Here is a 12,554-nt window from a genome sequence, read left to right as displayed (position 1 = left end):
TAAGATTAGAGATACTCTAAGTAAAGCCACAGGTAGTAACAGGTAGTATTGATTATGATAACCTTACTTATGGCAATATCATCAGCTTAATCCAAAAGGAATGATTAAGGATGTGTATTGACATGAAAATTAGTAACCAGTTACAAGATGATAGGAAAAGAGCTAAATATGAAATGGGAACCTTTTGTGAACAATATGGTCTTCCACCCATAGCTCCCTCTAGACAAAACCCCAAATCTCAGAGGCAGAGTTACAAAGGTTATCGTAAACATTACAAAAACAGGAAACCAGTCTTTCCAAAAAATGAATATTATTCTCAAAAGTCTAAACCTAAAAAGAAATTTAGTAAAAAGACTTTTAAGAAAAAGAATATCCCCACTACCACAGATGTTAGTAAAGTCAAATGTTATAAATGTGGTCGATTAGGTCACTTTGCAAAAGATTACTATGCAAAGAAAAAGATCAGTCAGTTACAAATCTACAATGAAGTTAAAGAATCCATTTACCAAATTCTCCAATTAAAAGATACTAATGATAGTAGTAGTGATCCTGAAGTTAGTTCTTCCTCTCAATCATCTGATAATTCTCTTAATTCTCCTAACATTACCTTAGGATGCAAAGATAGTTGTTGCAATCCAAATAAGTCACTTAATGTTCTCACAAAAAATGATGAACAAGAGCATCTACTTATTGATTTAATCAGTAAGGTAGATGATCCCGAGTTAAAAACCTTATATCTTAAAAAACTTAAAGTATTATTAGGCAACTCAGACCCTGAACCTCCAACAGTCAACAAACCCAATTTTAGTCTATATAAAACTTTAGAAAGGTTTAACAACAAGCCTAAAGAAGTCACTATTCAAGACCTTCAAGCAGAAATTAACATAATTAAAACTGAGATTAAAACTTTCAAGTCAGAACACCAAGTTATGAAGAATAATATTCAGGAGTTAAACGTGAATCCTGCCTTTTCCCTCACAGGAAAAGAATCATCTGATGAAGAAACTTCTGATCATTCAGAAGCCTCTAAAAATTTAGGATGTTTATAATCTTCTAAAAAAACTCCAAACTTTAAGTCACATTTTATTTCAAAAATAGTATGCTAAAGTTACCCTTATCATCAATAAAGATTTCAAACTTGAAGTCGTTGCTTTGATTGATACAGGAGCTGATCTTAATTGCATTCAGGAAGGTCTCATACCAACTAAATACTATGAGAAAACCTCTGAAAGGCTAAGTTCAGCTAATGGAAGTAAAATGGACATAAAATACAAGTTATCTAAAGCTTATATTTGCCAAAACAATGTATGTTTTAAGACATCCTTTGTCTTGGTAAAAAATATGACTGATAAGCTAATTTTAGGAGTTCCATTCATCTACCTCCTCTATCCCTTTACTACTGATAATGAAGGATTAGTTACTCGACCTTTTGGACATGAAGTTCAGTTTAAGTTCCTTAGTCTTCCATCCAGGAAAGAATTAAAATCTGTAATTGATTCCTCTATGTCCAAGTCCATAAACCTACTTCAAAGAAAAACTCAGCAGTTAGTATTTTTAAAGGAAGAAATTAATTACAAACGCATTGATGATCAGTTAGCTGATCCAGTGCTCCAAACAAAAATTCAAGATTTCAAACAACAAATTAAAAATACAATTTGTTCTGATCTTCCAATTGCTTTTTGGCACAGAAAAAGACATTCTGTGAAGTTACCTTACATTAAAGGCTTTAGGAGAAGACACATTCCCACTAAAGCAAGGCCTATCCAAATGAGCCCTGAAGTCATGGAATTTTGCAAAAAGGAAATCTCTGATCTTTTACGTAAAAAGATCATTAGAAAGAGCAAGTCTCCTTGGTCATGTCCAGCTTTCTATGTCCAGAAAAACTCTGAAATAGAAAGAGGTGTTCCTCGTCTAGTTATCAATTACAAGCCTCTAAATAAGGTCTTAGAATGGATTAGGTATCCAATTCCCAATAAAAAAGATCTTATTAGTCGCCTCAGTCAAGCAGTTATTTTCTCCAAATTTGATATGAAGTCAAGATTTTGGCAGATTCGCATTCGAAAGAAAGATAGGTACAAAACTGCCTTCACTACTCCATTTGGTCATTATGAATGGAAATTAATGCCCATTGGATTGAAAAATGCTCCTAGTGAATTCTAAAATATCATGAATGATATTTTTAATCCTTATAGTCATTTTTCCATTATTTATATTGATGATGTTCTTATCTATTCTAAGTCCATTGATGAACACTGGAAACATTTGAAATCGTTTCTGGCAATAATTCAAAAGAATGGTTTCATTGTTTCTGCTACAAAAATCAAGTTATTCCAAACCAATATCAGGTTTCTAGGTTACCATATCTATCAAGGCTAGATTCGTCTTGATTGATAGGTCTCTTCAATTTGCCGTTAATTTTTCCAGACCAAATTTTAGAAAAGTCACAACTCCAGCGATTCTTAGGGTCTCTAAATTACATTGCTAATTTTTACAAAAATCTCCGCAAACAATGTAAGCCCCTATTTGATCGTCTTCAATGTAACCCTCCTCCATGGACCTCTGTCCATACTGATATAGTTAAATCCATTAAGCGTCATGTTAAGTCATTGCTTTGTCTTGGCATTCCAACTACTGATTCTTTCAAAATAATTAAAATTGATGCCTTTGACATTGGTTATGGTGGCATTCTCAAGCAACGAGTCAGTCCAAATGCACCTGAACAATTAGTTCGATTCCACTCCGGTGTTTGGACAAAAGCACAAAGTAATTATAGTATTATTAAAAAAGAAATTGTATCTATTATTTTATGTATAAGTAAATTTCAAGATGATATTTTAAATCAAAAGTTTTTAATCAGAATTGATTGTCAAAGTGCAAAATATGTTTTAGAAAAAGATGTTGAAAATATTGCTTCTAAACAGATTTTTGCCCAATGGTAAGCTATTTTAAGTATATTTGATTTTGATATAGAATATATCAAGGGAAGTAACAATTCTATTCTAGATTTTCTTACAAGGGAATTCTTGTAGAAATCTGATGGCAGACCAGCAGCCTCCCCTGAGGCCCCAACTAGTTAAACCATTTGATATTTGCTCTAGCAAAGCCCCAGTCAACAGATCCCAGTCACAAGCACAATCTTCTGCACTTGCAGTCACCAACAGATTTCAACCTCTTGCTTCTCCATCAACCTTTAAGTCAGCCCTGGTCAATCTTCCACCAGACCCCTTTCAAGTTCAAGTAAAATATCAAACCCAATTCCAAGTTCAAGTCACAACTATAAAGAAACCTTCAAGTCCTTATGTTAAAAAACCCACTAGTTCCTTGTTCTACATTGAGCCACAGCTAAGTTACATTAAAGACCCACTTGAATTAGCCCGTTCTTATTTCCCGAGCAACCTACACTATGCTCCAAGCTATCCTCTTAAAACTCTTCGGTTTTACAGAGATATCTTGTACAATACTAACTCCATCATAGTCAAGACTACTTATGATAAACACGATTCTTCCAAAGTCATTTACCATTCCCTATACATCCGTTGGATAATTTCCATGGAAGAATGGGGCAGTCATCCTTCCCTACCCCAGCCATTACCTGATCAGACTATTCAATTTACCTACTATGATTACATGACAGCCTGGTCATCTGTGCTCTTATACCAAAATGAGTCATTTACTCATTCATGGTTTTTTAATTTTGATAGTTAATTCAAAAGTCAGATCCCTACCTGGTTCTTGAGATGGTGGTCTCTTCATGGTGCTATTCCAGAAATCCTCCCTCTCTCCCTTGCAGAAGAAGTCAAATACTTTTCCACTGTCCACAAAGTTAGCAAATATAGTTCCCAATTTCCAGTCCTTCTGTTATTTTACAGCAAATACAAAGTTCCGTGGATATTCAAATGGCAATATGATATCTAGGATAACATAGTCATCCGTCGCCACTATGTCAAATGGTGGGACATTTTCAAATTTGACAGGAAAATTGGGTATGTTGAAGGTGATTACCCCAAGCAATCCTTAATCCAAGTTACTTCACAAACACAAGTCACTCCTCTTACAAAGAAAGTTATTCAACAAAAACAGCCTTCCCCTACTAGTTCTGCTGTTTCCACAAAGTCACGAAAAAATACATCTAAGTCCGAGCTTGAAGAGCTCAAGAAAATGGCAGCTTAATTAACAGATCGCATTCAAGTGCTATCCAGAGATGAAGAAGTAGAAGAAGAGGCTTCCTCTGCTGCTACTCCAAGTCATCAAGTCAACCTATATAATGACTCTGTCTTCCAAGACAGTCAAAATCCTTATGAAGATCCTTTCTAAGGATCCATCAGGGAAAAGTCAAAGTCACTATTTAGTCAAAGTCACTATTTCTACAGTAACTGTCGGCAGAATCACTGTTTCTACAGTACCCTGACAAGATACTATTCATCCACAGTAAAAGTTACTATTCATCTACAGTCAAAAGCAAAAGTTACTTTTTAAAAAGCCAAGATTCGCGCTGAAGCATCCTCTAACAGTGCAGGAGCCCGGTTATAAAAGTAGTGCTCAGTCTCATTGCAATTCAGGCTTCATAATATTTTCAAATTGTAATCTTCAGTTCAATTTTAGTTTATTTTCTGAGTGTAATACAACATCAGTATGCTGTATACTTCAGACATATATCAGTTATATTAATTTGTAAGTTATTTTCAGTTATCCTCTTTTGAATTTATTATTTGTAATCCAAGTTTAATATTCAGTTATTTTACTTGTTATTACTATATATATATCTTGGTCGGTTATACACCACCTTATCTAATTTAATGTTATTACTGTTTTAAGTTAATGTTATTAATGTTACCCTCATATATATATATATATATATATATATATATATATATATATATTCCTCCATTCCATGGTTTTACAAGTTTTAAGGGCTAGTTTGGTGTGGTTGAATGAAATAAAATAAGAATGGAATAAGTCAAATAATGGAATGAGAATAGAATGACAATTCTCATTCCCGTGTTTGGTTGCACAAAAAATATCATATTTTTGTAAAACATATATATACATGCATATATATATATATATGTGTGTGTGTGTGTGTGTAGCCCACGTTTCATTAAATGTTTTATTTATTTATTTTAATTTTTTTTTAAAGTGGGAATGGAATGGTCATTTCTTTTCTCGGAGAATGGGTAAGAATTATCATTCCAACTTTAAAGTTACTTACCAAACTAAAGAATGAAAACAAAAGTATTCCATTCTCACTCCATTTGATTCCATCCACTCACACCACACATGGCCTAAATGTATGATTAAATGAGATGTTGTAAGTATGAATGTAGTGTTTGTGTTCTGGGTAAACGGCATATAACACCAGAACTATGCATGTTACGGCCCCTAGTCCTCTTGAGCTATGTTATTGACAACACTTCACACCCTAAATTATACCTTTTTAGGCAGAATCTACGTGATTGTTAACTTGCCGATGCAAAGCGAAAAGTTTCGATTTTTTTTATCAGTGATATGATAGTTGAACTAAAGACTTTAAACTGCTGAGAGATTCACAATGATAAAAGTTCCGATTTTTATAATAAGTGATATGATAATGGAACCAAATACTTTAAAATGTCTGATACTCAGTCTTATTGATTACCATTAAAGAAATAAACACATCTTGTCAAACCAGCCACACCAGCAACTAATGTTGAATAACACATGAAATAAGCCTTTCAATTAATGGGCAACATAGTAATTTTGGTTGTCCATTAATGGCTATTTCATGCTGTCATCTTGTGTGTGTTTGCGTGACCTTCCGTTCTGGAAGTATTTTATAATTGAAGGGAGTTGTTTGTAAATGAGTGAGGTACTATCATATATGCAATTTACCTTAAATTTTATTAATAATATATTTCTTAGACCTTTTAAATCATTACAGATTTTTCATTTTATTTTATTTTTTAAATAAACTCACACCCGAATTTGGTCGCTACAAAGACTTTCCTTTGATCTTTTATTTTGAAAAGTAAAAAAGTACCTTAAACTCTTTATAAAAGAAAATTATCGATGAAAGAAGGAAAGAAGAAATTGTACGACAAATAGCAAAAGTTAAGAGGGATGTCATGATTCAAGTCAATCTATGATAAATTAATTAATCTCAAAATTTTTAAGAAAAGAAATCGCAAAAATACAAAACCCCCCCTTGAAGTTTTACCAAATGAGCAAAATAGTCCTTTGTGGTATAAAAGTGAGTAAGTCAGTCCCCATAATTTAAAAAATAAGCAGCTTGTCCCATAAATTTGAGTGTCGGTTGCTTTCCAATCGATGTCATTGTACATTTATCAAATTACCCATTATAATTAATTTTGTTTAAATAAGATAACTTCTCAAAAACCTTGTGATAAGCGCCGAATAATGTATATTCAAGCGCCCTAAATTACATTAACAAAGTCCAGTTATTAATTATTTTATGTAGATTAACTCCAATTCTATGTTTTTATGCATTTTCAGGTTCATTGGCCAAAATGGAACAAGAATAAGGCCTTGTGGAGTCTTGAGCAACAAAAGGGTGCCAATGCTGAATTCTGGCAGCAGTAGAGCCTGGTCTTTGCTTGCCATTTTGACCTTCCAAACTCGAGAACTGGACTTCCCTCATAACATGAAAGATTTAGAGCTCTGAATCAGCTTTCCAAATCTTCAAGTGGTTCATCATTCGGAGTTCGGAGCAGAGAGTTATGATCTTCACAACAGAGGTGCGCAGAACTGCCTGGCAGCACTGATGTACTGCCTTTCTCCCAATTTTCGACCAACCAGACTTGAGATTTGGGTCTTCATCAAAACATGAAGTTTTTAAAGCACTGAATCAGCTCTCCAAAGCTTCAAACAGATCATCATTCGGAGTTCGGGGTACAAAGTTATAGCAGTTTTCCCAAAATAGGTCAGCACTGAGCAAGAGGAGCATGTTGCACATTGCACTAAGTTAGAGTGCTCGAAGTTACCAAGCGTGCGCTCGAAAATCAGGCAGAATGCCCTTCGGAAATGGCTCATTTCAGCCCACTTGCACATTGGTTTCCTCAATGCCATCTTCCCTCTTTATGAAGTGGTTGGAGGTGTTCCTTGGAGGAGAGAGGGTATGGTTGGAGCATAAAAGGCTACCCAAAGGCCACATATATCATTAAGCTTTATCTTGAGCAAGAGAAAGGAGAGAGAAGAGAGCAAGGAGAAGGGTGTTCTTGAGTGCTACAGTAGGAGCTCGAAAATGGAGATGAGGATGATGCTTCTTCCTTCTTCTAGCTCACCAATGGGTAACTAAACCTCATCTAGGGAGGTGATGAAACCCCTCCCTTGTAAGCATGTGTTAGTATAGTTTATTTTTGGGGATTACAATGTATTTTTGATAGTCTTTCCATGGTCAAGAGCCTCATTTTTGTTGTAATGAATGTTGAATGTTTTAAATGATTATTGTGAGTTATTCATCTTGTCTTGGATGGTTGCCTTTCTTAATCATATTGCTTGCACTTCCATGGTGACAATGGAAGTTAGATCATGGAATGGTTTTAATGGCATGGAGTTGGAGAACCTAGATAGTTCATGGCTTAGGGTTTCCCTTTGATGGGCTATACTTGATTCTTAGCTTTATGTGCATTCACCATTTAAATTAGGGCTTGATAATCCTTGGCTTAGTAAGCATGTTCTAAGCTACATTTTAGTTTAGGTAGTTGATCATGTGAACCTTTGATGGTTTATTCTTGCCTTTCTAATTAAATGAACTTCTTAAGGATATTATAGCAACCTAGTATTGTTATGTATCATGACTATCATATATGTTGTTTTCCCCTTAAATTAATCTTAACCTAGCATGTGTAGAGGGATGGAGGTGGATTCATTTCCCTAGCCTTCTTTACTTGTACTCACTCCCTTGAATTCTTGCAATTTACTGTTTTATGCACTTTTAATTTCCTAGCTTAAGTGACATCCAACAAAACCTCTATACACCCTTCATCATTCTAAGAATGATTCTAGACATTTAGGTTGTATTAGACTAGCGTAGTCCCTGTGGTTCGACTTACCCGACCAATAGCCCTATTTTACAATGATTCGTGCTATTGCGAAGGTTGATGTTAATTGACCAACCGATCAATTTTTGGCGCCGTTGCCGGGGACTGCAAACGGTTTAGCAACCGAAGTTTCTAGGGTTAAATTTAGTTTGATTGTGAATATTGTGTCTTGTGAATATTCCTTGTGTGTTTTGACCACCTTTGTGTTTTAAGTGTTGTAAGATTCTAGGGACTCGAAGCTCGCCGTGGGAATGCTAGCAAATTGTAAGTCTAGAGGACCCCAGGTAAGTCTCGTGACTTCTAGTTTCGAGTTGTGAATATTGTGCATGTGTTAAATTTAGTTTTAGTTTAGTTGTGAAGCCCTTGTTGAGGCTCTTATCCTGTTTAAATTTTGTGTTAAAGCATCGGTCCTTGTCGTGGCCATTTACATTTTCCGTCTTGATAATTGAGGAGAAAGGGAACATCGTATGTGGAGTTGTGGTTGATGAATTGCTTTGTTGAGTATATGCTTTATTGTTGATGTTCGGTCGTAGGTCACTTTCCTTACCCACAATCGATTCGCCCATTGATATCAATTCTCTTGAAAGAACTCTTAGACGGAACCTTAGGGAACCCACTCTTACAAGGGACCTTGAAACTGAATTCAATATAATGGGGGATAACGTAGGAAATTCGGGGAATGAAAGGGCTGAAATTCCTAATATCGAGCCAATGACTCTTAGAGATCATTTCATCCCTACCACCTATGCTTCTCCATCTTGCATAGTGATGCCAAACATCGATGCAGCTCAATATGAGATCAAGTCTAGTACCATTCAAATGCTTCCATCATTTCATGGCTTTGATAATGAAGATCCATACAAGCATCTTGATGAGTTCCTTGAAATCTGTTCAACCATCCGGTTGAGAGGTTTTCCGGATAATGCACTTCATCTCCATCTCTTCCCATTCTCCCTAAAAGATAGGGCAAAATATTGGTTGAACTCCCTCGCTCCCAACTCTATTACTTCTTGGGCTCAATTGCAACAAGAATTTCTTAAGAAGTATTATCCGGTGAGTAAAACCAACCAAATGAGGCGTTCCATTCTAAGCTTTTCTCAAGTTGATGGAGAACAACTCCACGAGACTTGGGAAAGGTTACAAGATCTTCTTCGGAAGTGTCCTCATCATTTGATCCCAAAATGGCAATTAGTGCAAGCTTTCTATGCCGGCTTGACCGAAACCCATAGATTCATGGTTGATTCTTCTTGTGGTGGGATGTTCATGTCCAAGAATGCGGATGAGGCTTGGACCTTACTTGAGAATTTGAGTGAAAATTCACTTCAACACAATTCTCGTAGGGCTCCGACCGCAACCACTCCAAGCAACACCAACCCTTGTCAACCAAAGTCAATAAGGGCGGAATCATCTCAAGTGGATGCCATCGCTCATAAATTCTATCAATTGATGGCACCACATCTTCCTCCTTCATTGTCTCAAAATTCGGCAAGTTCAGTTTGTGCTTCATGTACTAGTCCATTCCATCTCTCGGAAGATTGCCCCACAACGGAGCAATTTCCTAGTCCCAACCAAGAGCAAGCTAATGCCATGTTCTCGCGGCCCGGGAACAATCCATATTCCAACACCTACAATCCGGGTTGGCGAGATCATCCGAATTTCTCGTGGCGGCAACAAGCCCCACAGAATTCCCAATTCCAAAACCAAGGGCGGCAAAATCAGCCCTCTTCTCAATATCAAGGTAGACCTTTCCAAGCCTCTTCAAGCTACCGTCCTCCTTACAATCCAAATGTCTCCAATCAACCTCCTGTGTGTCTAACTGACGAGATAGTAGCTGCAAACAAGCAAATGATGGAATCATTAAATAAGCAAATAATGGATGCCAACAAGCAACTCTTGACATCCTTGCAGCCTACTCTCCAAATGGTCCACTCTCATACTCAATCCATAGCTAATCTCGAAAATCAAGTGGGCCAAATAGCTAACTCGGTGAATCAATTGCTTCAAAAGGACAAGGGCAAGCTTCCCTCTCAACCTTTTGAAAATCCTAGAGGAATGCATGTGATTGACGAAACCCCTCCTCCGAGTGGGCCGACTCATGAACAAGTTCAAGCTATCACCACCCTTCGGAGTGGTAGAGTGGTGGACAACAAGGTCGATGGAGACAAAAGTGAAGAAGTTTCGCCGTTGAAAAATCCAAATTCAAGCTCTTCTAATCCAAATTCTTATCCCAATACCATTCACGGATATCCCACACATGTCTCCCCAAATGTGGAAACTACTTATGAGCCAAAAGCTCCGTTTCCTCAACGTCTTCAAGAGTTGACACACTTTGGGAACAAGAATTGTAAAATTCAAGACATGTGGGAAGTCTTCAAGCAAGTGAAGATTAACTTGCCCCTGTTGGATGCTATCAAGCAAATCCCTCCCTATGCAAAATTTCTCAAAGATTTGTGCACTCAAAAGCGCACTTCTAAAAATCATTTGCCAAAAAAAGTGAGGTTGACTGAAAATGTTAGTGCTATTATTCAGCACAGCACTCCCCCGAAGTATAAGGATCCGGGTGCCCCCACAATCTCGTGCGTCATTGGTGACAGCAAAATCGAGAGGGCCCTCCTTGACTTAGGAGCTAGTGTGAATTTAATTCCATACTCGGTCTACCTACAACTTGGTTTGGGTGATCTTAAGCCGACTTCCGTGGTTTTGCAACTTGCCGATAGATCGGTCAAGCATCCACGAGGTATTCTTGAGGACGTCATCATCAAAGTGGACAAATTCTACTTCCCGGTAGATTTTGTGGTTCTTGATACGGAACCAGTCCATGACCCAAAAAAGCACATTCCCGTGATCCTTGGTAGACCATTTTTGGCTACGGCTAATGCATCAATTAATTGCCGAACCGGGGTGATGGACATTGCTTTTGGAAACATGCAAGTCAAACTCCACATCTTTCATGCAACTCAACATCCCTCCAATGAGGATGATTGTTTTCTTGTGGATGTCATTGATGAAGTGGTCGAAGAATCTCTCCCCTTCATCCTAAGCAAAGATCCCCTTGAAACTTGCATGTCTCATTTTGACTTCTCAAACTTTGATGTTGATCAAGCCATTCAAGAAGTCAATTCCTTGCTTGATATTAATGCTATCATGGATGTACCTCCTTGGAAAATTCCAAAAGAACCACTTCCCCAACTTTCCACCACTCCTCCGGTCCCATCATTGTTATATCCGCCACAACTTGAGCTTAAGCCGCTCCCGGCCCATCTCAAGTATGTGTTCCTTGGTCCAAAGCAAACCCTTCCGGTCATTATTGCCTCGGACCTTCAAAAAGACCAAGAGACCAACCTTTTAGCGGTGCTCCAAGAGCATAAAGAAGCTATTAGTTGGACAGTGGCAGATTTGAAAGGAATTGACCCCTCCATTTGTATGCACCGCATTCATATGGAGGATGACGCAAAGCCTACTAGAGAGGTCCAGCGCCGGTTAAATCCAAACATGAAGGAAGTGGTCATGAAAGAGGTGATCAAATTGCTAGATGCGGGAATCATCTATCCTATCTCTGATAGCAAGTGGGTGAACCCCACACAAGTTGTCCCCAAGAAATCCGGGCTCACCGTTGTTGAAAATTCAGCTGGCGAGCTCGTGCCACAACGAACCACCACCGGGTGGCGTGTGTGCATTGACTATCGTAAACTCAACTCATCAACTAGGAAGGATCATTTCCCACTCCCATTTATTGATCAAATCCTAGAAAGGTTAGCCGGCCAAAGCTTCTATTGTTTTCTTGATGGTTATTCCGGCTATAACCAAGTGGCCATCGCCCCCCAAGATCAAGAGAAAACAACATTCACATGTCCCTTTGGTACTTTTGCCTATCGACGCATGCCTTTTGGTCTATGCAATGCACCGGCAACGTTCCAAAGGTGCATGATGTCCATATTCTCCGATATGGTTGAAAGGTTCTTGGAAGTTTTCATGGATGACTTTTCCGTATTTGGCTCCTCCTTTGACTCGTGTCTCAAAAATTTATCTCTTGTGCTCCAAAGATGCAAAGAGACGAATCTCATTCTAAGTTGGGAGAAAAGCCACTTTATGGTCCAAGAAGGCATTGTTTTAGGACATGTCATTTCTAAGCGGGGAATCGAGGTAGACAAGGCAAAAGTTGAGTTAATCTCTAATCTTCCTCCTCCGAATTCCGTCCGTCAAATCCGTTCTTTTCTTGGCCATGCCGGATTCTATCGTCGCTTCATCAAAGATTTTAGCAAAATCTCACGGCCCTTGTGTAATCTCTTAGCCAAGGATGTTCCGTTCAATTTTGATGACGCTTGCATGGAAGCTTTCATCAAACTTCGCATTCTCCTCTCCTCTGCCCCGATCATGAAACCCCCTAATTGGTCTCTTCCCTTTGAGATCATGTGTGATGCATCCGATTATGCATTAGGGGCGGTTTTGGGCCAACGTGTGGATAAACTTCCGCATGTCATTTATTATGCTAGCAAAACTCTCTGTGATGCCCAATTG

Source organism: Cornus florida, unplaced genomic scaffold (assembly GCF_030987335.1).
Source record: "Cornus florida cultivar Cherokee Brave unplaced genomic scaffold, ASM3098733v1 CherokeeBrave_3.0.0_Hap2_Chr05, whole genome shotgun sequence".
Lineage (NCBI taxonomy): Eukaryota > Viridiplantae > Streptophyta > Magnoliopsida > Cornales > Cornaceae > Cornus > Cornus florida.
This window is presented reverse-complemented; position numbering follows the sequence as displayed.